This window comes from Sus scrofa, chromosome 5 (genome assembly GCF_000003025.6).
Source record: "Sus scrofa isolate TJ Tabasco breed Duroc chromosome 5, Sscrofa11.1, whole genome shotgun sequence".
NCBI lineage: Eukaryota > Metazoa > Chordata > Mammalia > Artiodactyla > Suidae > Sus > Sus scrofa.
In genome coordinates, this window is record NC_010447.5 from 66,515,527 (window position 1) to 66,543,461 (window position 27,935).

At 49.6% G+C, this 27,935-nt stretch overlaps 1 long non-coding RNA gene across 1 annotated transcript; it reads right to left on the reverse strand.

Annotated features, from left to right (window-relative positions):
* On the reverse strand, positions 17,166–20,416 carry LOC110260755. Its single transcript, XR_002344134.1, has 2 exons — positions 18,152–20,416; positions 17,166–17,721 (listed from the first exon to the last, which is right to left on the reverse strand). It is a non-coding gene; the product is annotated as an uncharacterized LOC110260755 (long non-coding RNA).

The window sequence follows — 27,935 nt, forward strand, 5'->3', positions numbered from 1 at the left end:
CTTTTCTAGATCCTTAATGTATGTTGGGCTCAGAGAGTGAAATTTACCGAAGTCAAAGAATGGAGGGTTTTACCGGTGGATGGAACGTCAGAGGTTGTTCAGTTCAGCAGAGGGAAAAACGCTCACGTTCAAAAGAGCTTTTGCCCAGTGGCTAAAGTGGGGAAAGAACCCAGGGGATGTCTAGTTATTTAAATCCATTGGGCAGCCCCGAATCTGGGTGCAGCTTCCAATGGCAGCAGAAGACATCTTTGGAATACTGGTGGCCTGTTTCGCACTGGCTTGTCCTTGTCTCTGTATTAACTCAGCTTGATTTCCCAGCTGTCACAGGCAGCATCCAACCTCATCATTTTCCATTTCAGGGCCGTTCCAGCTGCTGCTTGGGATTTATGGAGAAATTACTGCCTTTAGCAAAATGTTTGTTTTGTGTGTGTGTATGTGTGTGTGTGTGTGTGTGTGTGTGTGTGTGGTGTTTGCTGCATGCAGGGCATGCGGAAGTTCTTGCGCCACAGCAATGACCCAAGCTGCAGCAGTGACAACGCCAGATCCTTAACCCACTGCACCGGCAGGGAGCTCCATGTTTTGTGTTCTTAATGACACTGCTAGCCTCCTCCCAATCGGATATTTAAGAAGTCAGTCACCTGACGTACTGCGTCTTCACCTCTCCATCCCTCTTTCTGAGATAAGAGCCCTCCCTGTCCCTCTTCCCTTCTGCTTCCATTGCAGGACTTCCGGTCCCAGCTGGTGTTTTGTATTCCTTGTGCCAGCAGCCCAGGTAGTCTAGGCCATGCTTCCTGGAGGGGAGCTGGTAAAGGCGCTGCGTATTTGTGAGCCTTCTAACCCCTCCTGACCGTCTGCCTGGGGCTGCAGCTGCCTCCACTGAAGAACTTTGTTTGTCCCGTGGAATAAACAGTGATCAGGCAGATCCTAAAACACCTCCAGTCATTGTCCTGCCAGGGGTGCCCAGCCCACCTGGAACTCGAAACACAAGGGACCAGGTGTGTGGGGAGGGCATCCTCCCTTTCTCAGCTTCAGGAGAGACTGACCTCTGAGCAAGCCACACCCCGGGCCCCTCTCCCAGAGGTCAGTTCTTATCCCCGTGGCCCCTACGTAACTCTGGCCACCCTGGCCACCAAAACAGAGGAGTTCATTTTCCGTGTTCCATTCACAGCCTCCCAGCACCCACCAAACTTTGGCCTCAGGCTGGTGGGGCACTAAAGATCATCCAGTACAGTCATCTATATTTTTGTGACCAAACTGGGACATTCTCCACGTGTAATTTATGGATCTTGTCCAGATGGACCCTGAGTCTGTGTCTCCATCATTTAAGTACCTTTTGAGTCAGAGAAGGTTCATGTGGCCTATATGGAGATGAATTACAATCTTACCTGGGATTCAGTGTCCCACATGCCTTGCCTCCAACTTACATTTTGGACTCATCTGCTACTGCTCCCCAATACATAGTTTGTATTTTAGAAAAGGACATGGGAGTTCTCGCTGTGGCACAGTGGCTTAAAGATGCAACTGCAGGGGCTGGAGTCACCGTGGCGGCTCACGTTTGATCCCTGGCCCGGCACAGTGGGTTAAGGATCCAGCATTATTATAGCTGTGGCATAGGTCACAACTTGGGCTCGAATTCCATCCCTGGCCCAGGAACTTCCATGTGCACAGAAAAAAAGAAAGAGAGAATTTTCTCCCCGGGATCCCTGTGCCTTCCCATTTCTAAACGCCTCTTGTTCCAGGTATATATCCTTTCTTCTGCTCGTGGTCCGGCAGCTCTGTCACTCACAGTTATATCCCTCCCGAAGGCCGGATTTCAGCCACAGTTTTCCCAAAAGACTTTCCCCTCAAAGGTTTCGCCTTTCCTCCAAACTCTGATGGCTCAGTTGGTATCACTGTGACCTCACTACCCACGAGTTCAGATGTTTGCATTCGCACCTTACCAGCCTCCCGCTGCCATGAAGTGGTCACCTCGCCCAGGAGGACCGGCCATCCTCTGCTATCTCTGTCTGCCCCTGTGCCCCTCAGGTCACCTTCTGCATGTACTGGGAGCTCTGTAAACATCTGCCGTGGAATGAATGAGAATCAAGAAATGAGTGGTTAAGGACTTCGGGAGCCTGGAAAATCTCAGCTGGCGACGAGGTCCGGAGTAGAAGAGAAAGGCAAGAAAGAGCAGGAAATGTGCCCATGTGATCCCTTTTTGGAGGAAGCCAGCTGCAGCCCCAATGAAATTCTCTCCTTTCAAAAAAAAAAAAAAAAAAAAAAAAGAGAGAGAGAGAGAAGAAAACCAAAAGCAGCAAACCCCGTTGGCAGAGGAAATGAGTTCATCAGTCTTTCACTCCTTCACAGATGTGCCCCTCAAGCCAAACTCAGTAGTCAGACACCACGTGACTCTAGCTGCAGCCTTCATCTTCCACCTAGGGTTTCTGGAACACGCACGCGCGCACACACACACACACACACATTCCTGGGGACAAACATCAAGTATTATAGTTGCTTGATAAGTATTTTTTTTTTTTTTTGGCTGCCCCAAGGCATACAGAATTCCTGGGCCAGGGATCAGATCTGAGCTGTAGTTGCCACCTGTGCCACAGCTGTGGCAACGTGGATCCTTAACCCACTGTGCCGGGCTGGGGGCTGTAGCTGCCCGAATTGAATTTATGTCCCAATGCTGCAAAGATACCACCAATCCCACTGCACCATAGTGGGAACTCCTTGATAAGTATTCTTGATGGGGCAGAAAGTCACCTGGGGTCTGCGAGTATAAAGCATTAAACTACATTAAAGTTCTTTTTTGTGTATAAAGGCCCATGTTGTAGATAAGAATTTGTTGTTGTTGTTGTTAGGGTTATAATAAGAGTTCTCATTGCAGCTCAGTGGCTTGAGGACCAGACACAGTGTCCATGAGGATGTGCGTTCGATCCCTGGCCTTGCTCAGTGGGTTAAGGATCTGGCGTAGCCACAAGCCATAGCGTAGGTTACCGATGTGGCTCGGATCCGGTGTTGCTTTGGCTGTGACCTGGGCCAGCGACTGCCGCTCCCCTTTGACCCTTAGCCTGGGAAATTTCATATTACAGGTGCGGCCATAAAAAGAAGAAAAAAAAGAGTAAGATTTATAAGAAATCCGCGTGGACCATCACATATCCGAAGTCACCCCATAATTGGGATGATAAAGAGCACCAAGGAAGTGGCTGAAACCTGGTGCCCTGTCCCAGAGCTCATGGCAGTGAAATATGAGAGTCCACGGAGACAAAAGGCAGCAGGAACGGCGTGGCCTGAACCAAGACTGGCTTTGGCTGGGGCCACCGTGCAGTCAGCCAGGGTCCATCAAGGGGAGGGAGAGGGAGTTTATGTCACAGCAGGATGTTGGTATCTGCGTGCGTGAAGAACCTGTCACTCTGTGCTTGTTACATCCGATGTCTCCCTTGCTGAATCACTACTGAGCATCAGACTTTCTTTTTATAGATGTATTGAAGTAGAGTTTACATACCTTAAAACTCACCCCTCGTGAGTGTGCAATTTAATTATTTTTATTAAATTTCTAGAGTTCTGCAACTGCCACCACCATCCAGTTTTAAAATCTTGCTATCATCCTAAAAATGTGGTCAAGGTCCTTTGTAGTCATCTCTCACTCCCAGACCCAGGTAGTCACTGATATGCTTTTCATCGCTGTAATTTGCCTTTTCTGGATATTTACTATAAGTGGAATCATATAATATATCAGGCTTTGCATCTGGCTGCTTGAAGCATGATTTGTTTAGGTTCATCCATGCTGTCATATGCACCAGGATTTCATTCCTTTTTATCACCTAATAGTATTCCGTTGTGTGGTTATACCACAGTGGGTTTATGCATTCCTCGCTGGTAGACCTTCGAATTATTTCCAGTTTGGAGCTATTATGAATAATGCTGCCATGAACATTCACTTAACAAGTCTCTGTGTGGGCAGGTCTTCATTTCTCTTGGATAGATGACTTAGAGTAAATTTGCAGGATTTGGGGTAATTTAATTTGGTCTGTTTAATTTAAACAACCAACCAGTTTTCCAAAGTAGATGTACCATTTTCACTCCTGCCTGGGTGTGTGAGGGTTCCCATGTCTTCAGAGCTTCATCAATACTGTCCCTTTGAATACAGCACACTAATGAGTGTGAGGTGGTGTCACATTTTGATTTTAATCTGCATTTCCTAGTCACTCATGGCGATAAGCCCGTTTTCATGGGCTTATTAGCTATTCATTTGTCTTCCTTGGCGAAACCTTTATTCAGGTCTTTTATCCATGTTTTAATCAGGTTGTTTGTCTTCTTCTTATTGAGTTGTGGAAGTTCTTTTTTATATTCTGACTCAGGTCCTTTATCAAAGACAGGCTTTGAAAATATTTTATCCCAGTCTGTGGCTGGATTTTTCCATTTGTTAAGGTTGTTTCTCGAAGCACAAAGGTTTTTCATTTTAATAAAGTGCAATGTATCCGTGTTTCTAATGCCTCCTGTTTTGGAACCATGAAGATTTTCATAAGGTTTCTCAAAGATTACTCTCCTAGGTTTTCTTCTGAAAGTCTTACAGTTTCCACTCTTACACTTAGGACTATGACCACTTTGAGTTATTTTTATGTGTGATGTGAGAGCAGGATCTGGGTCATGACTCTCCCCTAGCCCAGCCTTTATTGCTGCAAAGATGATCCCATTGAATGGTCTTGTTACTTCAGTGGAAAATCAGGAGTTCCCATCATGGCTCAGTGGCAATGAACCCAGTAAGTACCCATGAGGATTCTGTTCAATCCCTAGCCTTGCTCAGTGGATTAAGGATCCAGCATTGCCGTGAGCTGTGGTGTAGATCACAGACATGGCTCGGTTCCCTCATTGTTGTGGCTGTGGTGTAGACTAGCGGCTGCAGCTCCAACTCAACCCCTAGCCTGGAAACTGCCATATACCACAGGTGCAGCCCTAAAAAGACAAAAGAAAAAAAAAGAAAAGAAAAAGGAAGAAAATCAATTAATTGTACACGTAAAGTTTTATTGCTAGACTTTCAGTTCTGTTCCAATAATCTATAAACCCGTCTGGATGTCAATGCCACATTGCCTTGATCACTGATGCTTTCTAGTAAATTATCTAATCATGCAGTGTAAATCTTCTCAAATTTTCCCTCTTTTACAAAATTATCTTGGCTACCCTAGGCTTTTGCATTTTTTCCATGTACGTTTTGGGATTGACTTGTCATTTCTACCAAAGAATCAACTTAGGGAGAAATGATGTCTTAACAATATTGAGTTTTTCAGTCCGTGAACATTTCATCTTCATTTATTAAGATCTTTCCTTGGATTTAACTTGCTCTTCTTTTTCTAGTTTCCTAAGATGGAAACTTAGGCTATTGATTTTAGATTTCTCTTCTTTTCTGATAGATGCCTTCAATCCTATCATTTCCCTCCAAGCACTGCTTTCACTGAATTCAACAAATTTTGATAAGTCTTACTTCATTTTCATCTAGCCCCAAATATATTAAGATTTGTCTTGAGACAGGAAAGTAGGCAGTGGCTGGAGAGGTGGGTAGACCAACTTGACTTCTTGCTCCATGTGTTGTTTAGAAATGTGTGGTTCAATTTCCAAATATTTTGGGATTTCCAGCCATCTTTCTGTTGTTGACTTCTAGCTTAATTTTGTTGTGGTAAGAGCATACTTTGTATGATTTCTATTCTCTTTTTTAATCCTTCCACTTTTGAAGGAAATTTTTGCTGGGTATAGAATTTTAGGTTTGTGGTTGTTTTCTTTCAACATTTAAAATATTCCCTCCACCCTCTGACTTGCAAGGTTTCTGATGAGAAGCCCAATGGAGTATTTATCTGTGTTCCCCTATGAGTAAAAATGCCTTTGCCTTTGGTTTTTTGTTTTGTTTTGTTTTTCAGCTGGAATATAGAAGCCTAGAATTTATCCTGCTTGGTGTTCTCTGAGTTCCTACAGTTTGTTTTCTGTCATTAATTTTAGAAAATTCTCAGCCGTTATTACTCAGATTTCTTCTTTCCCTCTTTCTTTTCCTTATAATGTTCCCAGTACACACATGCTGAACAATTTGTAATCATCCCACAGTTCTTGGATATGCTGCTTTTTTGTTGTCATTGTTGTTTGTTTGTTTTTTCATTTTTTTCCTCCTTGCATTTCAGCTTAGAAATTTTCTGTTAACATCTTTTCAATCTCATTGATTCTTTCTTCAGCTGTGTCCAGTCTATGAGGAGCCCATCAATGGAATTCTTCCTTCACGTTGTGGGGTATTTGATTTCTGGCATTTCTTTTGATTCTTTCTTAGAATTCCTCTCTCTCCTCATCTTTATTTGTTCTTGCATGTTGTTTACTTTTTCATTAAAGCCTTTAACATATTAATCAGTTATTATTAGCTTCTTATCTCATAATTCCAAAATATGTGAAAATCTGAGTCTAGTTCTGATACTTGTTTTGTCTTTTCAGACTGTTTTTGCCCTGCCTTTTAGACATCGTGTAGTTGTAGGGACTGAGGCAAAGAAGACTTTAAGTGTGAGATTTTATGTTAATCTGGCTAAAAGCTGGGCTGTGTTAATTTAAAAACAAATTATTGGGGTATAGTTGATTTACAGTGTTGTATTAGTTTTGGGTGTACAGCAAAGTGAATCAGATATGCATGTGTATATACATCCATTCTCTTTTCCCATGGAGGATTTTATGGAACATTGAGTAGACCTCCCTGTGCTATACAGTAGGTTCTTGTTAGTTTTCTGTTTTATATTTAGTAGTGTGTATGTGTTAATCCCATCTTCCAATTTACCCCCCTCCCCATGATTCCTTTTGGTAACCATAAGTTTGATTTCAAAATCTGTGAGTTTATTTCTGCTTTATAAATAAGTCCTTTTGTATCATTTTTACTAGACTCCACTTGTAAATGATATATGATATTTGTCTTTCTGTCTGACTTACTTCATTTAGTATGATAATCTCTAGGTCCATTCATAGTGCTACAAATGGCATTATCCCATTCTTTTTTATAGCTGAGTAATATTCCACTGTAATATTCCACATCTTCTTTATCCATTCTCTGTCCACGGACATTTAGGTTGTTTGTATGTCTTGGCTATTGTAAATAGTGCTGTGATGAACATTGGGATGCATGTATCTTTTTGAATTATGGTTTTCCCTGGGTAGATACTCAGGAGTGGGATTGCTGGGTCATATGGTAATTCTATATTTGGGTTTTTTTTTTAATTTTTATGGGCACACCCACAGCATATGGAAGTTCCCGGGGGGCCAGGGATCGAATCTGAGCCTCAGCGGCCAACTACACTGCAGCTGTAGTAAAGTCAGACCCTTTTAACCCACTGTTCTGGGCTGGGGATTGAACCCGTACCTCTGTGGTGACCTTAGGCACTGCAGTTGAATTCCAACCCACTATGCTGCAACAGGAACACCTCAATATTTAGTTTTTTAAGGAACTTCCATACTGTTCTCCATAGTGGTTGCACCAGCTTGCATTCCCACCAACAATGTAGGAGGGTTCCCTTTGCTCCACACCCTTTCCAGCATTTTGTGTTTAATGTTTACTGTAGCTGTAGCATCCTTGTGTTTTTCAGCTGTTTTGGTTGAAATCTGCAATTATTATCCTGACTCTGAGGATGTGGTGGTCAGGCGTTGGGGACAGGAAGCGGTCTATATAATCTTAGGACTAAATCTTAGTCTTTTCATGCGTCTGAGTCTCTGAGCTGTGCCCTTCAGAGCTTTTCCTTTTTCTTTCTTTTTCTTTTTTTTCCCCTTTATTTGTTTGTTTACTTGTGATATAGTTGATTTACAAGGCTGTGTTAATTTTAGGTGTACAGCAAAGTGATTCAGTTATACATATTTGTAAATTTATTTTTTTATGTCTTTTTTGTCTTTTTAGGGCTGCACCCACGGCATATGGAGGTTCCCACGCTAGGGGTCCAATTGGAGCTGTTGCTGCTGGCCTACAGCACAGCCACAACCATGCGGGATCTGAGCTGTGTCTGCAACCTACACCATAGCTCACAGCAATGCCAGACCCTTAACCCACTGAGCAAGGCCAGGGCTCGAACCCGCAACCTCATGGTTCCTAGTCGGATTCATTTCCTCTACGCCACGACAGGAACTCCTCGTATTTGTAAATCTATTCCATTTCAGATTGTTTTCCATTATAGGTTGTTATAAGATATTGACCATAGTTCCCTGTGCTCTCCAGTAGGCCCTTGTTGGTTACCTATTTTAGGTACAGTAGTGTGGATACCTTCAGGTGAGGCAGGAAGGCTATAGGGAACTGCTGTTGCCTGATTCCCCTCCCCCAAGAGGATCAGACTTCGGGAAAGTCGGTCCCCTGGAGAGCGGAATTTTACCTTGGCAAACACTCCAGGCAAATATAACTATGGTTACTCCCCCCAACTCCTGCCTGGAACATGAGGGAGCTGCTATCAGCTCCTTACCTGGAGAATCTAGAGGGTTCTGAAAATAGAGCTCATAGAAGTGGGTGGCGGGGGGGATGACTCCCTAAAACTGCTGGAGAGTCTCCCTCTCCAGCAGATCCACACGCAGCCTCCAGCAACTCAGAATGATCATTTCAGTGTTCCTACCCTTTTCTGGCTACAGCGGGTTCTTCTCCAGGTCGGCTGGAGGAGGCTGTGATTCTTCTTACTCACCTCTCTCCCCAGGGTGGTGCTTCGCCTGCAACATCCATGTCCTGATGGGTCTAAGAAAGTCATCTCTTTTCAGTTTATTCAGCTTTTACCTTGGAAGGATAGGAGTGATGAATTCTAAGCTCTTTGCACGTCACAGCTGAAGCTGGAATCCCTCCATTCTTTTACTTTGCATCTCATTGCGTCTTTAACTCCAAGCCTCTTTTCTTGTTGACAGCATATCATGGGGTCTTGCTCTTTTTCATTCGGCCTGACAGTCTGTACCTTTTATGTAGAATATGTTCAGTGACTATTCCGTACCCAGTTCCATGTGTGGGATTTTCTCCCTCACACCACCAACCAATTCTCTGATGCCATTTGGGTGTCCTACAATTCAACTCAATTCTGACACCATTGACCTAGAAATAGCAGCCAACTCCACAGGCTGAGGGCTCAGTTCCACAAGATGACCCCCTAACTCGGACACCAATTGCAAATCCAGGTTGTGACCTGTGCTTCTGACCCCTCAGCTGTAAATTAGAGGTCCCCATGACCCCCTGCTCTGGTTTGATTAAATTGCTAGAGTGGCTTAGAGAGCTCAAGAAAACCAAGGATATCAAAAGATAGAAATCAACAGCCAGATAAAAATACACAGCACCAGCTCACCAACAAAGGAGCTTCTGTCCTGGTAGAGTTTGGGGCCAAGCATGGTGGCACTTGGAAGTGTTCTGGTTCACCAACCTGGAAGGTCTCCAAACCCATCCTTTTGGGTTTTTATGGAGGCCCTATTACATAGGCATGACAGATTGTAATTAATTGACTATTAAAATGTAATTACTGTTACTATTGTCATGGGCTATTGCAACTAACCCAACGTGCAGCCCTTCTCCCTTCCCCAGCTATCAAGAGGTGGGACTGAAAGTTGCAGCTCTCAATTCATAGTTGGTTCCCCTGGCAACCAGCCCCCCCCATCTTTAGGGGATTTCCAAAAATCCTCTCATTGACATAAGCTCAGTTGCGGTCGAAAGGGGCTTATAAATAACAAGACATTCATTTTATCTTTATAGTTATAAAACTGTTCCAGAAACTGAGGACAAGAGACTAAATGGTATAACAAAAGAGGCCTCTAATGCTGTTATCCCTTAGGAAATTCCAAGGGTTTGGGGAGCTGTGAGTCAGAAACTGGACAAAGACCAAATATATATTTCTTATCAGAAATCATAACATCACAGTAGTCCATCTGTATATAGCATAATTACTAATATGATTGGATTTACATCTGCTATTTTGGTATTTTTTTTCCTATTTTTCTCATGTCTTTTTTTTTTTTTTTTTTTTTTTTTTTGCCATTTCTTGGGCCGCTCCCGCGGCATATGGAGTTTCCCAGGCTAGGGGTCGAATCGGAGCTATAGCCACCGGCCTACACCAGAGCCACAGCAACACGGGATCCGAGCCGCCTCTGCAACCTACAGCACAGCTCACTGTGCTGGATCCTTAACCCACTGAGCAAGGCCAGGGACCGAACCCGCAACCTCGTGGTTCCTAGTTGGATTCGTTAACCACTGCGCCACGACGGGAACTCCTCTCATGTCTTTTTAAATTCCTCTCCTCCTCCCTTCCTTCTCTCTTTTGTGTTAAATAAATATCTTTAAGGGTATCATTTTAATTCCTCTGTTGATTTTTTTTGGCTATATTTTTAGCACTTGCTTAGTGGTTGCTGTAAGTATTACAATATGCGTCTCAACTTACCATAGTCTAATTCAGAATGACACCAAAATAATTCTAGAAACTTTGTGCTAATATGTTTTCTTTTTTAAAGATTTTTATTATAGTTGATTTACAATGTTCTGTCAATTTCTGCTGTACAGCAAAGTGACCCAGTCATATATATAATATATATATATGTATATTTTCCTCTTCTCACATTATCCTCCACTGTGTTCCATCACAAGTGACTAGATATAGTTCCCTAGTCATTGCCCATTGTTGCACAGCAGGAGCTCATTGCCCATTGTTCTAATATATTTTCCTTTCCTCTCCCCTTCCTTGCTCCATTACTATAATATCTATTTCTGCCCAATAATGCAGTGTTATAACTTTTGCTTTATACGCCTTCTTTTAAAGAAGTTAGGAAAAGAAATGAGAAATATATTTTTAGAGTTTTTTTTGGTGTTTACTCATACATTTATCATTTCTGAAATGACTCTCTTCATTTCTTATTGTGGTTTTGAGTATCATTTGGTGTTTCTTTCTTTCAACTGAAAGGACTTCCTGTAGCATTTCTTATAAGGTGTGTCTACTCGTAAAACATTATCTTGGTCTTTGGTTATCTGGAAATGTGTTTACTTTGCTCTCATTTGTGAAGGATGATTTTGCTGGATACAGAATTCTTTTTTTTATTTTTATTTTTTTAGATACAGAATTCTTGGTCAATAGATATTTTAGCACTATGAATATGTCGTTGCATTGCTTTGTGGCCTCCATTGTTTCAGAATTGACTCATTTGTGTAATTTCTATCTTTTTATTGAGATTTTTAAAATTCGTTGAATCATTGTCGTCATACTTTCCTTAAACTTTTGAATAGAGTTTCTTTTAATTACTTAAGCATATTTCCCATTGCTGTGGTAAAGATTTAGTCTGATAAACCCAACATTTTAAGGACACACAGAAACAATTTCTACTAACTACTCTTTTTTTTTTTTTTCCTAAATATGGTCACACTTTCTTCTTGCTTTGCGTGTCTTGTAACTTCTTTGTTGAAAGCTGGATATTCTGCAGAGTATATTTAGTGACTATGTCTTCTAATTTCCTCCTGAGCCGTGTTGTTTTTTGGTGTGTGTGTTTATTTAATAACTTGCCTGGACTAAATTTGCCTCCTCTGCAATGTGTATCCATGAGGGCCTCTGCTGTTTTGTTTTTCTGGAATTTTATTTATTTATTTTTTTTGCCACACCCGTGGTGTGTGGAGGTTCCCAGGCAAGGGATCAAACCTGTGCCACAGCAGTGACAATGCCGGATCCTTTATCCTCTGAGCCACCAGGGAACTCCTCTAGTGTTTTATCCTAAAACCTAGCTTTCTATAGTCATCCCTGCGTCAGTGTTTGGCCAAGGATTGGTCACAGGTTGGGCTCAAATACCGTGAGCCCATAAGACCTCCTCTCTCTGCTGATAGATCCCTGGTGAGCTGGGCAGCACACTCAGATGTACTGCTTTCCCCGCAAGTCTGCCAGGGCTTCTATTTCCCATCAGGCCCTTGTATTCCACTGGACGTGTGGACAGAGGCCAGGGCTGTGTGGGTGGCATGGCGACTCTGTATTTTCATTGGTTGCACGCACCCTTGGGGTACCCATGATGTGTGCAGAGCTCATTGATGCCCCCCACCTGCCTCACCTCCCTCGATCTCCTGTCAAGTGACCGAGTGCTCACCGGTCCATTGCTTGCCAATGTCAAGCTAGCAGAGCTGCCGGCCCTCCCTGTCCACTTGCCTCTGAGATCACCATGTAAGCTGATGCCTCTCCAAATAAAGACAGACCACTCTGTCAGTGGCAAAGCGCTGCTAGTTTTTACAACCTGCCCTGGTCGAACCATCAAACAGCAGAGCTGCGGGGTTGGGAACAGCTCCAGGCAAGAACACAAATTCTGTTGTTGGGGGAACAGACGTTTCTCAGTTTGTGGCCTGTCTTCGATCAATTTCCAGAGTGCTGCAATGGTTGTTTTTTGACAGTTTTGACCAAACTTTAGAGTTGCTTTTTGGGGAAATGGTTTACCCAACTCCTCACGTTCCTACTTTGGGAATGACCTTCAGAGCAGGAGGCTTTTATTGTATTTTTCCTGCGCCTGGACACATGATCCACAAAGAGGGTGGGAGCTCTGGGCTGCAAGCTCTCTGATCTGGACTCTGCCCCTTACCCGCTCTTACCTTTTGCCATCTCCTCAGCGGAAAAACCTAGCAGAAGACGGTGATCGCCACAGTTTTCTCCATTTTGAAAATGTTACATTTCTAACAGGATTCAGCTAGGACAATACACAGTGGACCTAAAGAGATTAATTGATTTCACCCTTTCCATGGCCGTGATGTCATTTGTGGGTCAACGTCACATGAGGTTATGTGTGTGTGTTCCATCTAAGCAGAGGCAGGTCCTTTGACTCCCCTAAACAGTCCTTGAGGAGGGACCAAGACCCCGCCCCCAAAGCTATAATATTGTTTCCTGGAGTTCCCTTCTTGGCACAGCGGAAACGAATCCAACTAGGAACCATGAGGTTGTGGGTTCGATCCCTGGCCTCGCACAGTGGGTTAAGGATCTGGCATTGCCGTGAGCTGTGGTGTAGGTCACAGATGAGTCTCGGATCCTGCGTTGCTGTGGCTGTGGTGTAGGCCTGCAGCTGTAGATCCGATTCGACCCCTAGCCTGGGAACCTACATATGCCACGGGTGCGGCCCTGAAAAGACAAAAAGACAAAAAAAAAAAAAAATGTTTCTGGACTGCTCCTCTCTGGTCTCTGCATCCTCTCCCTTCCCTGATGAGCAACTGTTTGAACCTGCCCTTTGGAACTCGGGGAAGGTCATGGAGGCTGAAGTTTAGTCCCTACAAACAAGCAATGGAGGGCACAGAAAGGTTTGCATGCCTAGGCGCCCCACAAGGCACTAGCTAGGTTCCATTAGGAGGACTTTCAACTTCTTAAATCAGTAGTAGAATCCTATTATAATTCTGACCTTTTTTTTTTTTTTTTTTTTTGGCTGCACTTGTGGCATGTGGAAGTTCGTGGGCCAGGGTTCAAACCTGTGTTACATCAGTGATCTGAGCTGCTGCTGTGACAACACTGGGTCCTTAACCCACTGGGCCACCAGGGAACTCCCAAATTCTGATCTTTTTTTTTTTGCTCTGCTTTTGAGGGCTGCACCCGTAGCATATGGAAGTTCCCAGGCTGGGGGTCTAATTGGAGCTACAGCTGCAAGCCTACACCACAGCCATAGCAATGCTGGATCCGAGCCATGTCTGGGACTTACACCACAGCTCATGGGAACCCTGGATCCTTAACCCCCTGAACAAGGCCAGGGATCGAATCCTCACGGTTCCAGGTCGGATTCGTTTCTGCTGCGCCACAATGGGAACTCCCCATATTCTGATTTTTATACTATCTAGTGAGGTATTTTATAGCCTCTGTATTGTTTGTCTCGAAATCATGTTAATCGGTTGTCATTTTACTTTTTCTTTTCTAATGGGTCAAGAAATGGCTGCATATTTTAAAATAGGTCATGTAATGTTTATCTTCTCAAATTCCAAATTGTCAATGGGTGTAATTTTTGATGTCAAAAGCTATTCTTGGTTGAGAGCACCAGCTTAGAAAAATCAAACTTTTTTATTTTTCTGGCACCAAAAGAAAACATCTTCCCCAAATGGCGATGTCCTGACAAACATGGGATGGTGAAGGACTGAAACAATCCGGAGCCGTTCTGCAGCATAACTGGCAGCAGCTCCTCTTTGTTCTCACTGCTCTGAGGACCTAGGTGCCTCCTCCAGACTCTAGACCTGCAAGCCGATGGCTTACAGTTTCTTATTTCCTACTTTATTACATTAATAGCCAGGCACTGGGGCTGGGTTTTGTGTATGTGTAACCATGCACGAGAAAGCGAAATTAGTAGGACAAAAGATCTGTATGTCCCTTTCCCAGAGATTCTATAAATAGTAAAATAGGAGATAATAAAACATTCATTTCATCATTCCCAGAAGAGCTAATTCTATCTCTATTTTGCTATATTTTTTTGGGGGGGGGCAATCTATTAGTCATTGTAGAGTCTTAAAGAATTTTTAGCAGAAGTAATGATACAGCCCCTACTGTCCTTCAGGGGACACACCTCCTTATATGGTGCATTTTCCTTCCCACTCTGTAAACTTGGGATTCAGAAATTCCTGATAGAAGAATAGCATCCCACACAAGGAGGCACCACAGACTCTTGGTCTCGGAGGCCGCTTTCCGGGGCTGGGCATGGAACTCAGTCCCGCAGTGGAGGCAGGAGGAGTCCCATCCCTACGTCTTTGGTCAAGTCCCCTGGACCGTAGTCACGTCCTCTCCGATCATGGGACTGTCTCTACGGCTGTTAGCTCTCTTCCGGTCTGTAACCACGACACATCAGATTGATAAAGTCTGTTCTTGCTGCAGGAGAGAGAGTACAAAGTCACAGCTCACAAGTAAGTCCAATCTTACTTGTCCTGCTCCCAGGGAGTCCAGGTTTGTGAATCCTATAGAGGAAGCCCCCGTAGCTTTCATCTACATCCTCAGTAGCCCTTATTTTCCTAATGCCAGCCTTATTTTTCAAGGCCAGCTGTGAGCATGTTGCCTGAATGGGCCCCTGTGCTCTTACAGAAATGCTCTTTCCCACCCAGGCCCAGAGAGTCCAAGGAGGAGAAAGTTGCAAGACGTGGACGCCGGGCCGCCTCCCCTGGAGTCTGCTGCTCTGGCCAAGCTCCCAGCCTCTAACCCTCCACCTTCGGCGGATGTTTGATTTGGCTTCTGCTGGTGAGGCTCTGGGGGGCGGGCAGAGGCCAAGGGCAGTACTGAAAGGTCTGTTTGTTTTCTTGGCTTCCACCTGTTGGAAACTCTGTGCTGTAGCCACTGGTAATAAGGAAGGAGGGACAGCAGGGGAATTCCTGTACTGGAGCAGGGACAGTTTCCACTGTTCCCTGGGCGGGGCTGGGGGACCAGGCCTGAGTTGCTGGCCTCCCATTGAGGGCAGCAGGTGAGCCAGAAAACACAGAGATGCGGGAGGAAGGGTGCAAGGCTTGGAGGGGACTCAGAGAGGACAGCACACCCCTCTGGCAGTGTCCCTGTGCCCTGCAAGTCCACTGCTCCTTCCCTTCCACCCAGGGGATAACGACTCACAGCAGGGGGTCTGAAGGCTACCACCCCACAGCGACACCCACCCGCCCCCACCTGCCACTGCAGCCATCACCTTCTGTCCTGTGTCACAGAGAAAACAGGGCCTGTCCCCCTGGAACTCCACCTATGCCACCCACTCTCCCCATCTCGGTCTTTCTGAGAGCCCGAGGGCCCGGGTGGAGACCACAGGGCCACCCACCCCAACTGTGCTCTCCAGGCCCTCCTGCCTCTTCTTGAACCACTCGGCCTTTGACCCCTCCCCGCTCCCTCCCCTCTGTCTTCTTCAGAGTCACGACCCCGATCTGCCAACATCCTCGAGCCCCCTGTGTTGTCTGTCTTCCTTTAGTGCCCACAGCATCTCCTTCCCCGCCCTGCCAGCCTCCTTAACAGCAGTCATCACCCTCCTCCAGGCCCCTCTCACTCCTAAACCATCAGGTTGAGGGTCCCAGCGCCCCTCTGAAACAAAGATGAGAATGAGGATAGCAACCCCCTCGCTCCTACGCCCACCCCCCTGCCCTGCCGCCACTGCCGACGTGATCTTGGGCCAGTGAACTTGGAATTGCTTGCGTCAAGTGCATTCGCCTTCATCCTCAGCCATCAGGCATGTAGGCTGGGAGGATACAAAAATAGTCTTGATACCACCCAAGTGCCCTTGGAGGAAGAGCCCAGGAAGTTGTGTCTACCACTGGCTTTTCAGTGTGGGGCGTCCACTCTGCTTCTGAAGTCGCCTGGGTCTGGGCAGGCAGAGGGAACCAGAGGCCCATGGGTGCCTGGGGAAGGGTTGGGTGTGGGTGAGGACATGGGGAGGGCCTAGGGCCCCAAAGACTGCATTTCCTGGTATTGTCAAGACCTAACAGTGGCCTGCCAGGGTGGAGAGGTTCACAGCAGCTGTTTGGGGCTACAGGTTTCAGTGCAAAGCCAAGGCCACTCTCCCAGCTGGTGGCTAGGTGGGCCAAATTCTGGCCAGGCCCCTGCCCTGTACCACACACTATGCTGCCTCTGTTCCCGTGTCTCCCACATAGCACTGCCATCATCAGTGCCCTGGCTGACTTCTCCCTGCAGGGCTGAGAGCTCTAGGGCTGGCCTAGTTTTGCCCAGCCATACCTGCTGTGCAACTTGCAGGGCCCTGTGCAGAGCAAAAACACAGGACCCCTTGTTCAAACACTCTGAAGGGTCTCAAGACAGTGTCAGCAGAGCTCTAAACCAAGCACAAGGCTCTCCCAAGTGCATAACAGCAGGGGTCAGATGCCCAGGGACCTGCCCTCTGCCAGGTTTATTCATCACCCCCTAGTTGCTCAGTTAATACTCTTGAAAGGAATGAGTTGGGGTTTCCCCAGCAATACTGGATTAGGAGCCACGGAGCCCTGGGAAAGAGGAAGCAGAGAGCCCTACCCTCCCTGTGCTCCAGCCTGGGGCCAATCACTGAAGGCCTGCCCGAATCCTACATCCATGGTCATGCGGCAGAAGGATGAGCCGCCTCCTCTGCCGGTCCACTGGGGGCTGTGAGGGTAGCACACTCAAGTGCCCACGAAGAGCTTTCCGCCCTCAGCCGCGATGGTTCTGTGATTCTGAAGCAGAGAGAGCCCTAACCAGGCTCCGGGCTGTCCGTCAGCCTGACTGCCTTGAGAGGCCTTGGAATATTTATTTAAGGCTTTATTAATTGGATGCTTTTTATTGTACAAGCACTCGTGCCCACAGTAGAACACACAGAAGAGACGGGAAAGTGTAAAGTAGGACAGAATCCCCAGAGGCACCAGCTGGAGGGGACGTGGACGTTGCGGGGTTTCAGGGAGGCACAGCTAGACTCCACCTCTCTCCAGTCGGGCAGGGGGAGACCCCAGATTCAAGTCCAACTTGAGACAAACACCTGGAAACATCCTGGAATCTGGGCAAGAAGCCTAGGGCCCCAGACTCAGAGGGGCCCAGGAAGCCCGACCAGTCAGGCAGGCTAAGCCACCAGCAGCCCCGCCCTCGCCACCCAGGCTCCCCCTCCTCAGGGCAGTTGGAGGTCGCAGCCTGTGGGGCCCCAGGCGGCTAGCTCGCAGATCCTGGAGGGCACCCAGGGGGCAGCGGCTGTGGGTGCGGCTTCCACCGCTGCCACTGGGGGCTGGTCCAGCCCAGAAGGTCCGGTGGCGGGTCAGGAGGAGCTGCTGGTTGGCGGGCAGGCGGGCGGGCGGTGCCTGGCAGCTGTGGGCCAGCAGTGCAGCCGAGACTGGAGGCAGTGACCACAGGTGCAAGGTGGGTCCGGAGGAGGGAGGGGAGGGGGAGGAGGGAGGAGGGGGGAGGAGGTGCGGAGGTGCGGGTGGGCCCTCCCCGCCCCTCCGCCTGGCAGCCGGGCCGGGGCCCGAGGCACTTCCTGGCCAGCAGCCAGCGAGTGCGTGCAGCACATGGAGCTCAGGGCTGGACGCCCCAGAGCAGCTGCGCTCCAGCCTATGCCCAGACCTGCCCTGGTCCTTGCCCCCTGGCGCTGAGCACCCCCTCCTCAGGGGACCGGAGGGCAGAAGCCCTGGGCTGAGATCAGAAGGGACCTCAGGAGCCCTGTTGCCACACCCAGCCTCTTCGCTTTACAGAAGAGGACACTGAGGTTCAGAGTGGTGAACGGACCGGCCCGGCTGGCAGGTCTAGAAGCCAGAACTCCTCACCTGGAGGTCAGGGTTTCGGGAGCCGTTGCCACGGGGCCAGAACAGCAGCAGCCTGTTGCAGGAATAGAAACCAAGAGCTGGGAGAGACAGCGTGAGAAAGACAGAGACAGAAGGAGAACCTCCCAGAGCAAAGGAAGAGGCTCAGGAAGTGGGGCAGCACTTCCTGCCCCGCTTGAGCTGTGGCCTGGCTGCGTGACTCAGCCCCCTTGCTGCCTCTGGCCTAGGTGTGCATGTGTCTGAGTGTGCACGCGTGTGTACGTGTGTGCATCGCGTGTGTGTGTGTGCACGCGTGCGTGCACACACGCGCATGGATACACCCCAGCATGTGAGAAAGCCCTCTGACTCCACATGTCTGTCCTGCACACAGTGGCCTTGTTGGCAGCCTGCCCTGTGTTTGGCTCTGAAGAGGCTGCCAGGAATCCCAAATGACTTGGTTCTGTGCGGCTCCAGAGGGCAGCAGGGCTGAGGTGTGGGAGTCCCAGAGGTGATCGGAGTCCAGGAAAAGAGCCTTGTGCACGAGGCAGTGGGTCCTCTGTCTCTGGAAGAAGCCAGCTTGGGGGCCTAGGGATTTGCATCAAGGGCAGCGTACTCCCTCTAGGGTTGGAATTTCAGTTTGAGGGTCCCAGGTTCGTGGCCCTTTTCAGGTGACATTTACATGCACGGCCGTTTCGGGTAGTGTCTGCCCCTGATGGCTGCTCTGTGCAGACTTAGGATGATAACCACGAGAGGTGGATGTCTGCCCTCTGAGACCCCTCGCCCCTGAGTACTGACTGGAGGGGCTGGTGAACGTCCTGAGTCCAGGGGAGTTTGGAGGAGTGAGGTCATCTCTAAGGAGTGGGTCGAACGGGCCTCTGGAGGTGGCGCTTGGGTGGGAGCTGGAGAAGGAGGCCGGGTCTGGGCGTTGTGGGGGAGGGACCCCTGAGCAGAGACAGTGAGCTGGGTGTGTCTGGGGACCAGTGGAGGCTGTGATGAGGACCACTGGCTGGGATCCGATCGGCAAAGCCGGGTGTGTCAGGCCAGGGAACTTGCACTTTCTCACTCGGCCTGGGCTTCTTTGGGTGGGTTCTGGGAAGGGCATGAGGTCGCTGGGTTCAGAAGACCTTGTCATTTGACAGATATTTCAAACGCGCTGGGGCAAAGGACGCTGTGGGGGGGGGGACCTGGGAAGGAGAGGACTGCAGGGTCCACATGGGGCTGAGCAGGGCTGTGGGGCATGCAGGAGCGGGACCCAGGACGCTAGCTGAAGGGGTAATGGGGGCTGGTAGGGGTGTGTGTGTGACGGAAGAGCAGTCTGTTACAAGCCAGGGTGCATGGTAGGGCCTTTCTACCCAGAATCCCACTTAATCCTCCCAGCAGCCGTATGAGGGGATTATTGCTACGGTCTCCGTTTTATAGAGGAGGAAATAGAGATTCAGAGAGGTCAACCCCTTGTCCAAGGTCACACAGCAATAAGTGGGGGAGGGGCAGGGAGGGAACGAGAGAAAGCTGGCGTTGAGCCAAGCTGGTAGCCGAGTAAGTGTCAGGGCCCAGCACAGAGGAAGCGACCAGGGAGATGGGGATGAGGTTCCAGTGCTGGACAGGGAACCGGGTTTGGAGCAGGGTCAGGTCGGGGGGTGATCAGAGCTGTGTGAGCCTGGGATGGGGCTCAGTGGCCGCTGCTCTGCCCCCCACCCCCCAGCCCCTGTCTGGTGTCTGCTGAGCCCCAGGGGCTGGGGGGCTGGGCTGAGGGAGTTCAGTGGAGGCTCCCCAGGGATGGCACGTCGGTGGCTGAGTTCACGACCCACACGGAACAAGCATGCGGGTTCTGTGTCCCTGCACAGCAGACTTGGCGTTTGCTGTGACTCCCTGGGTGAGGACTTAGTCAAGTTGTCACGTTGTCCCAGGCTTGGTTCCTTCCTCCATTTCACCTGTGAAAAGAGCTAGACAGGCCCTGAAGATGGGTGTGCAGACAGTTGTGGAATCCCCCAAGGGCCATTTCAGGACGGGTTTTCTCACGGGATCGAGGAACAAGCATGCTCACTTTTACAGATAGGGAAACTGAGGCTTCAGAAGGCGTGGTGGGTGGTGAGTGCAGAGAGGGGCAGAGCCCTGGGCCCCTGGCCTCTCTACTGCCCTGTGGGGGCATGGCCTGCGTCCTCTGCCATAAAATAGCGCCCCCCCCGGGGGGGGTGTTCACAGACGGGCACTGGATGGACTATTTCAAACAGGTCCTTTCTTTTTTCCCCCCTTAAATGACACATGCTCACACCCAAACACAAAATGGAAGAGGATTTCCGCTCACCCGGCGGGTGGTCATTTTGTTGATGTTTCAAGCGGTTTTCTTTCCTCTGGGAGAAATGCGGCGAGGCCTATGCTGGTGAGGGAGCCAGAAGGTGTCCCCATCCCCAGGTGCAGGGCCAGCGGGAGCCCCAGTAAAGAAGCAGCAGCCCAGAGGAGAGGGTGGTTGTGGGGGAGGAGCAGGAGAGCGGGGACAAAGGGATGGGACAGGAAGAAAAGAAAACAGTGAGTTTCCACCAAGGGCAGAGCTATCTTTGGGGACGTGCCCGATAGGCAGAGGCAGCAGTGGAAAATGGGGAGGTCCCCAGGGGGACCCAACACAGACAAGAACTAGTCAGCTTTCCCCGTCTAGCCTGCAGTTGTTCCTGTGAAAGGCAGAGTGTTAGCAGTGATGCTGGGACAAGGGGCAGAGGCCAGGATGTCCTGGGCCAATTCTCAGGTCATCCTCAGGACAGCAGGACACACCAAGCACCAGACATGTCCTTGCTTGTTAAGTGTTACTGCAGCCTCATCCATCAGGTAGGTGCTGCTGAGCGCTCATTCCCACTTTATAGGAAAATCAACTAAGAACAGAGAGGCAGAGCACCATGCCCGTGGTCACGCAGCCAGGAAATAGTAGAGGCAGGACTTGCAGCAGGTGGTTTGGCCAAGTCAGAGCCCGGACCCTCATCTTCATGCCAGGCTAACCCTGGAGGCTTGGGCGCACCAACGGCTTTGGCATGGACCAGACGCCCTGTCCCCTCCCAGGACTCAGCTCGAGACCTTTTGGTCCTTGTCTTGCCTTCAGGGCTGTTCTCAAAGGCCAATTAGCAGGACTTCATCTGCGGCTGGGGCTGAGGTGACGGGGAGGAAGCACTCTGAGGGTTCTGTCCTCTGCAGCCTCTACCAGGGGGGAGGGGGAACTTGTGGGGGCCACTGTCTGGTGATATTCAGGGGCCTCTCCGAGCTTGAGGAATATGAGCTCTTTTGTGACAGATTCTTCTGGAGACAGTACATTCCCTCTGTGAGTTTGTGTTGGCTCCCAGCCCTGGTTTCTCAGAATGTCAGCGGCACTTTCTCCTCCTGCCTTTTTGTTGACACATCCTGGTGAGGCTGGTGTGGCCGAGGGACACGGACACAGGGGCAACAGCCCAAGTGCAGCTGAGCCCGACCCTGGTGATGCTCCAGGTGTTTCTGGAAGATGCAGGAATGAAGGACCAGACGAGTGTCCCGTGTGGCTCAGATTCCAAGGGCCTCTGAGCCCAGAGCGCCTGTACTAAAGGCTCTTGACTCACAGAATAGAGTAGCCCTGTGGTTGGTTGGCTCAGCCCTGGCTCCTAGGTCTGTGCAGCTCCGTGTCCTGCTGGGCCAGGAGGAAAGTGGCCCTGGGTGTGCCAAGACCTGCTGGATCCGGGATCCAGGGGCGGGGATGCCCGCCTGCCAGACCAGCGTTTGCATTTCTGGCCAGGCAGCTTCCTTAACTCCCCAGTATTCACTCCCTTAACTCCCTGGTGAAGCAGCACCAGAAGTAGGAAGCCAGCTAACAGCAGCTCAATTACTTGTGCAGACAAGAGGAAAATCTCCTATTACCTGGGCGATTGGTTTATTTTCACTGTATTTACTTCAGAGGTCGCTCCATGTTAAGCTCCGGGATTTGGTGTGTGGATGGAGCTTTGCCACATGGAAGCCACATAAACACACACTGTGCCCGCTGGTTTGGAAGGTTGCATTGGTGCTGAGCTGGGGGAGGGAGACCGACTTCCTACAGCCACACGCTGATCCAACACAGAACTGCAGGATCCCTCTTTTCACTGCGCCTGGAGGCTGGATGCACAGAAATGCACCAGCCGCAGCTTTGGGCTCAGTGCCAGGGAGCTCATTCAGTCCTTGTTACAGTCTTGTGAGACAGGTACTATTATGATTCTTCTCCCCACCTTACCGATGAGAAAGCCAGGCTCCGAGAGCCCGGGTAACTTGTCTGAGGTCACACGGCTCCTAAGAGGCAGAGCTGGGATTTGAACCCAGGCAGCCTGCTCCCCCCCCTCCCCAGGCCATGGACTCCACCATTCCCAGGCTGCCCCTCGGGATCCTGAGTGCAGGAGACAGTTCTGACTCCAACCAGTCCGGTGCCCTCAGGACTCACCCTCTAAGCTGAGCTCAGTCCCTCCGGAGTGACAGGGGAACAATTACCTGCTAATCTAGCCCAGTGAGCTGAGGTGTGAAACACCCCATGGCGATGGCTTACGTGGCCCTACTGGTCCACTGAGCGCGTGCTGTTGAGTTCATTGTCTGAGAGCCTCCGCCTTGGGGTCCCTGCCAGGGTGCCAAACTTTTACTGAAATGCCCCAGAGGGGAGGGACAGAATCATCCACTTAGTTGGTATCTGTGCTTCCTGAGCCCCTCCTGCCCCTGCCAAGGGTCCCCTCTTGGCCAGCATTCCCGTCGTGGGAGGGATTTTCTGCACCGATAAGGATGCTGTGAGAGTCTGCAGCAAGCAGAGGCAAGCGCACTTCTTGTGGCTTCGCAGAGGATGTGGGATTGAGCTGGGGTTAGGGGAAGAGGTGGGCTTGGGGACGAGGACAGTAGAAGGCATTGAAGGTGGGCCTGTGACAGTACCAAGCACAGTGGGCAGAGGCGTGCTGGGGGTGGGGAGGGGCCCCCTGACTGGAGGGTCCCCATCGGGATCTATGTCACCAATTCTCTCTGCCCTGCTTCCAGGGGGGCTCCTCTGGGAGCTGCCTGAGGCGGCTGCTCATGACAGGGAATCGGGGAACAGGCTTCTGGGAAATGCCCTTGGGCCCTGGCATGGTCAGGCCTAGGCCAGGGGCATTGGCAGTCGCAGGCCCCTGGGGCTCAGGGACAGCCATTTACTGTCTTGGCCCAGTAGTGCCTGCCTGCTGAACCCTTTGGGGACACAAGTGAGGTCAGTGAGGTCGTGGCCAGAGAGCCTGATTGTCCTGTAGCCAACGTGGCTGACGTGTTTCCTCATTCTCCAGCAGGCCTTCTTTCTAGCATCTTTGTAGCATCTTCAGTGCTGTGTTTCTCTGACACATTTCTTGTTGCTTGTCATTACCCTCTCTGTGAACTTCACTAGCCCTGGCTAGGTGGCCCTGTACTCAGATTTTGGGGGGTTCATCTTTGCTTGGGGCTTGGGGTCCTGGTTTTGGTAGGTGTGGTGTCGCCTTGTAAATGAAGGCAACTGGAGAGGCAGCGAGGCTCCTGATGCACCCCCTGAAGATGAGAGGATGTACTGGGCATGTCTCACGTGCCAGGCACAGTTTCTCATTGAGGCTTTAGCATCCCCACGTTCCAGAAGAGGCAACCAAGGCTCAGAAAGATAAGCGGATCATCTGAGTTCATACACCTGGTTCTGGTAGAGCTGCCTCCCTCACGGACGCCTCACCACGCCGGCTCCCTGCAAAGAGCAGAGCTGGTGGGTGGAGGGTTCAGCTAGGTAAGAGAGTTCTTTTAACACATCTGGAAAATGCGGGCGGCATCCCTGACCCCACACCATGTCAGCTGCTCCAGGTGGGCTAGTCAGAAAACTAGGGGTGGGGAAGGCCAGTTAAAAAGTCCACCGTGGCACTTCTTCTTAAGGAATGTAGCTTTAATACCTTGAACCACAGCTTGAATGAGAAACAAAGACATGAAAAGGAACTGCTAAGTGAAATGAATGTTAATGAAAAAAGAAAGTACTAGGCCTCTGTTATGTAATCACACATTGCAAACTAAAAATATTTTTTTTAAATGCACAAGCCCTATTTACTGGAATTAGAAATAGAATAAAAAGCTCTAATTTGTACTGAATAGCAATCACATTATTGCACATGCCACATCTGAATTTCCTGACACTGTAGGAACTAAATCCATGTGGTTTTATTGAATGTTAATGCCAAATTTTTTTTAAAAAGCTAGAAAACAAAACCCAAAGCGCTGACCACCTACTGGGTGTGCAGCGCCTTGTCCTGGGAGAAAGAGTAAAGGCCACAGTGCTTCTTTTGATGGCATAGGTGACAGTTGCCAAGGGAATGGGATGGATGTGTTCTCTGGAAGGAGATGGGCTTTGGCGAAGGCTTAGCCAGGTTGGCAAGAGCAGAGCTGGCCTTTAAGAATGGTAGAATTCAGCAGAGGCCAGTGACAGAGTCCTGAAAGGATGGTCCGTGATGGTCCCTCTGTTCCTCTCTGGACTGTGTCTGAGGATGAGTCTGCATGGAAATTAAACTGATGAAGTTCTGTCCAGGACATAAGACGTGCCTGGACCCTGCCCTATTTCTAAAGGTTCCCTCCTCCTCTGGCTGGCCTCCCCTGACTCAGTGTACCATCTAAAAGCTGTGAGAAGCAGTTCCCAGCTGGTTAAGAACCCAACTAGTATCCATGAGGATGTAAGTTCTATCCCTTGAAATTTAACTCAAGAATGTCAGGGTAAGGAGCTCCTGTTGTGGCTCAGCAGTAATGAACCTGACTAATGCACATGAGGATGCGGGTTTGATCCCTGGCCTCGCTCAGTGGGTTAAGGATCGGCGTTGCCCTGAGCTGTGGTGTAGGTCACTGACGCGGCTCAGATCTCGCATTGCTGTGGCCGTGGCGTAGGCTGGCAGCTGCAGCTTCGATTCAACTCCTAGCTTGGGAACTTCCATATGGTGCCAATGCAGCCCTAAAAAGCAAAAAGAGAGACAGAGAGAGAAAAAGAAAAAATAAAAGCTGCGAGGAGCTAGGATGCGACTCTGGACTCTTCAGGACTTCCTCTTTCGGGTAGACAGAGGTGTTGAGCCGGATCAAGCATAGCCGGCCCCGCTCGGGCCCGTGAGTGTCTGCTCTGGGAGGCTTCTGGAATCTGCAGGGATGTGAATGTGTGTTATGTGGATGGGGCTTCGTGATGAAGCAGATGGTGTCAGAACCCTGCAGGAGGGACGTGGGGCTGGAGGTGGAAGCAGGTAGGCTGACCCTCAGAGACTCATCCTCTTTGTCCAAAGTGACCCACCAGGAACACCAGACAAGACAGAGAGGAGAAGCTGGGTGACACCCCTTTAATAATAGGCCACTGTTGAATTCTTTCCTGTCTGCTGCCTGCTGCCTTTTCAGCCCCAGTTTGTAGGGCCAAAGGCAGCTTTCCACATTTTGCCCCGTCCGAGGCCTGGTGACAGTGGCTGGTCCAGACCTCTCTGTCCCCACCCACCTGGGGTTGTGACGTGTCACTCACTGGACAGCCGAGCTGTGCTCTGCTTGCACCTGTGGGGTCCCTGGGCCAAGCTATCCGAGGCATTGTGCAAAGAGATGTCAACGAGCACAGTGAGAGGCATGGCTGACCATCCCGCTCAGCCAGGGGACGCATGTGGCTGTCCCACTGCCAAGGGCAGTAGCTGGACCCCCAGACCCACTGGGCCTACTTAGTGCTCCTGAATTGTGTTTTATCTTCTTGGACAAAGACGCAAGTGTAGTGACCAGTCGTGCCTTGAGTCCTCCGGCCCTGCTCCATCTGATGCAGTCCTGTGAGGCCCTCCAAGGATGCTGCTCGAGAACCTGGGGCCGAGAGTGGGGCCCGGGTGAGCCCGAGAGCAGCTGTGCTTGGCGGCAGGTTGGTGATGGGAGGAGCTTCTCCACTTGCTGGCTCTGGGCCTCGGCAGCCTCCCCAACCTCACCAGTAAAAGAGCCGCCCTTTGCATCTCTTAGGCAGGTCATAAAGGCGGGATGGAGCAGCGATAAATGCTCTTAAGTGGGAGCTGCTCAACCGTTCCTTGGGTTGAGCTAAATTAACTGTTTGCATCCTAGTTCATCGTAACAGGGCCACGTGGTGTTGGCTCAGGGCTCAGTGCCTTTTACCAATAGTGTGAACTGCACAGACCAGGCAGGGAATGAGGCTCAGCCAGCGTCCCATATTCCAGAATTTTCTAGCCTGCCGAAGCAGGACTCTGAGCTGGCAGCGGAAGGATCGGGGCTGCTGGGGACGTCAGGGGGCCTGGGCTGTGCTTCCATCCAGAGCAGCGTGGAGACTCCCCGCAGACCTAGTGTGGATCTGAGGCTTGGCCATCTTCCAGAAACAATCCACAGTGTGTCCAGCCCTTCAGAGCCTCTGCCCTGCCCCTACAAATATTTGCCCAAGGGTGTGGAGAGGGGACGCAAACACGGGTAAGGGTGTGGGCCTCAGGGAGTGCGGCTGCATGAGGTCAGACGCCGTGGGTTTCTTTTGCTGTGGATCTGGTCCACTCTCACTCCCGAAGCCCTGAGCTGCGAGCTGGGACTGTTGGCGTCCTCCTTCACTTAGACGTGAGGAACTTGGAAGCTAAGCAACTCGTTCCAGGTCAGACAGCTGCTCAGTGTAGAATCAATCCAAGTGCGGGCACAGGGAGCAGAGCTGCCTGCTCTTAAGAGGGTGAGTCAGGGGACCCTGGTGATGATGCTTTGTATCGGTGGAGACAGCAGCGCGCACAGCAGTCCACACACTGCTTTTAAACCTTTACAGCAATGCAGTGAGATGAGCGTTGTGCTGGGTATTATACACCTGCTGGCGCAGAGGAAATGAAATGATGACTTGGTCAGTTGTAAAATGCACCACGACTGTGGTATAATTATTGACTCTAATTTTCAGGGGAAGAAAATAAAATCAGAGAGTTAAGTGGCTTGCCTGGGGACACATGGCAGAGTAAAGATGCCAACTCGGGTCCTAGAACCTCCGAACTGGTGCTGTTTGTCTCCCTGACATCAACAAGGGGAGACTGGTTCTGGCTTATCTGTCCCTTCCCCGACCCTGTCTCCCACCCACCACCAAGGTGTTGCCAAGTGAAAATTAGGCAGAGATTCTAAGGTAGACTAAGCTCAGTTTCCTTAGCTTGGCTTTCTTGTCGTAAATGGAATGGAGAATGAAGTTAGGGATGGGGTCGGGGGAGGGGGTTTGTCAGTCATCATGGAGCTTGGGTTGCAACGGCTGCACCAATGGGTCCTTTGTCCTGCTCCCTCCTACTTGGCAGAAGATCCCTGGGAAGGGGTGGCAGGACAGGCCATTTTGTCCCCTGGATGGACCAACGTGGATTTTACCATCTCCTAAAACTGTGAGCACAAAGTATTTTCAAGTTGTGAGTTAAGCTGGAATCCAGGGTATATCCCCAGGCTTATGTGTACACATGCAGTGTGTATAAGATGAAGTCATAAATCCTTTGTTTGAAAGATCTTAGGCTCGCTGCTGAAAAGATGAAAAGGCAAGAATCGAAGCTCAGCTCTGCAGGGCAGACACATACAATGTGAAAAAATACCTGCATTCTATCTTCTACCTGAAGCAGCTGGAGACAAATGTCTTATTTACTTGCTTGTTTATTAATTTTTGAAGTGATAAGAAATTAACATTTATTTACACCTTCTAGATGCAGGAGCTATTTGGGGAGCATTTTATATTTGGGGTTGCTTGCTTATGAATTTTGAAGATGAGGCTGTGAAGATTCTGAGAGACTGACTTGATCCATGTTTCCCAGACAATGAGAAACGACAGCAAGATATGGAGATAAATACGTCTGACTCCCCACTGGTGTTATTTCCC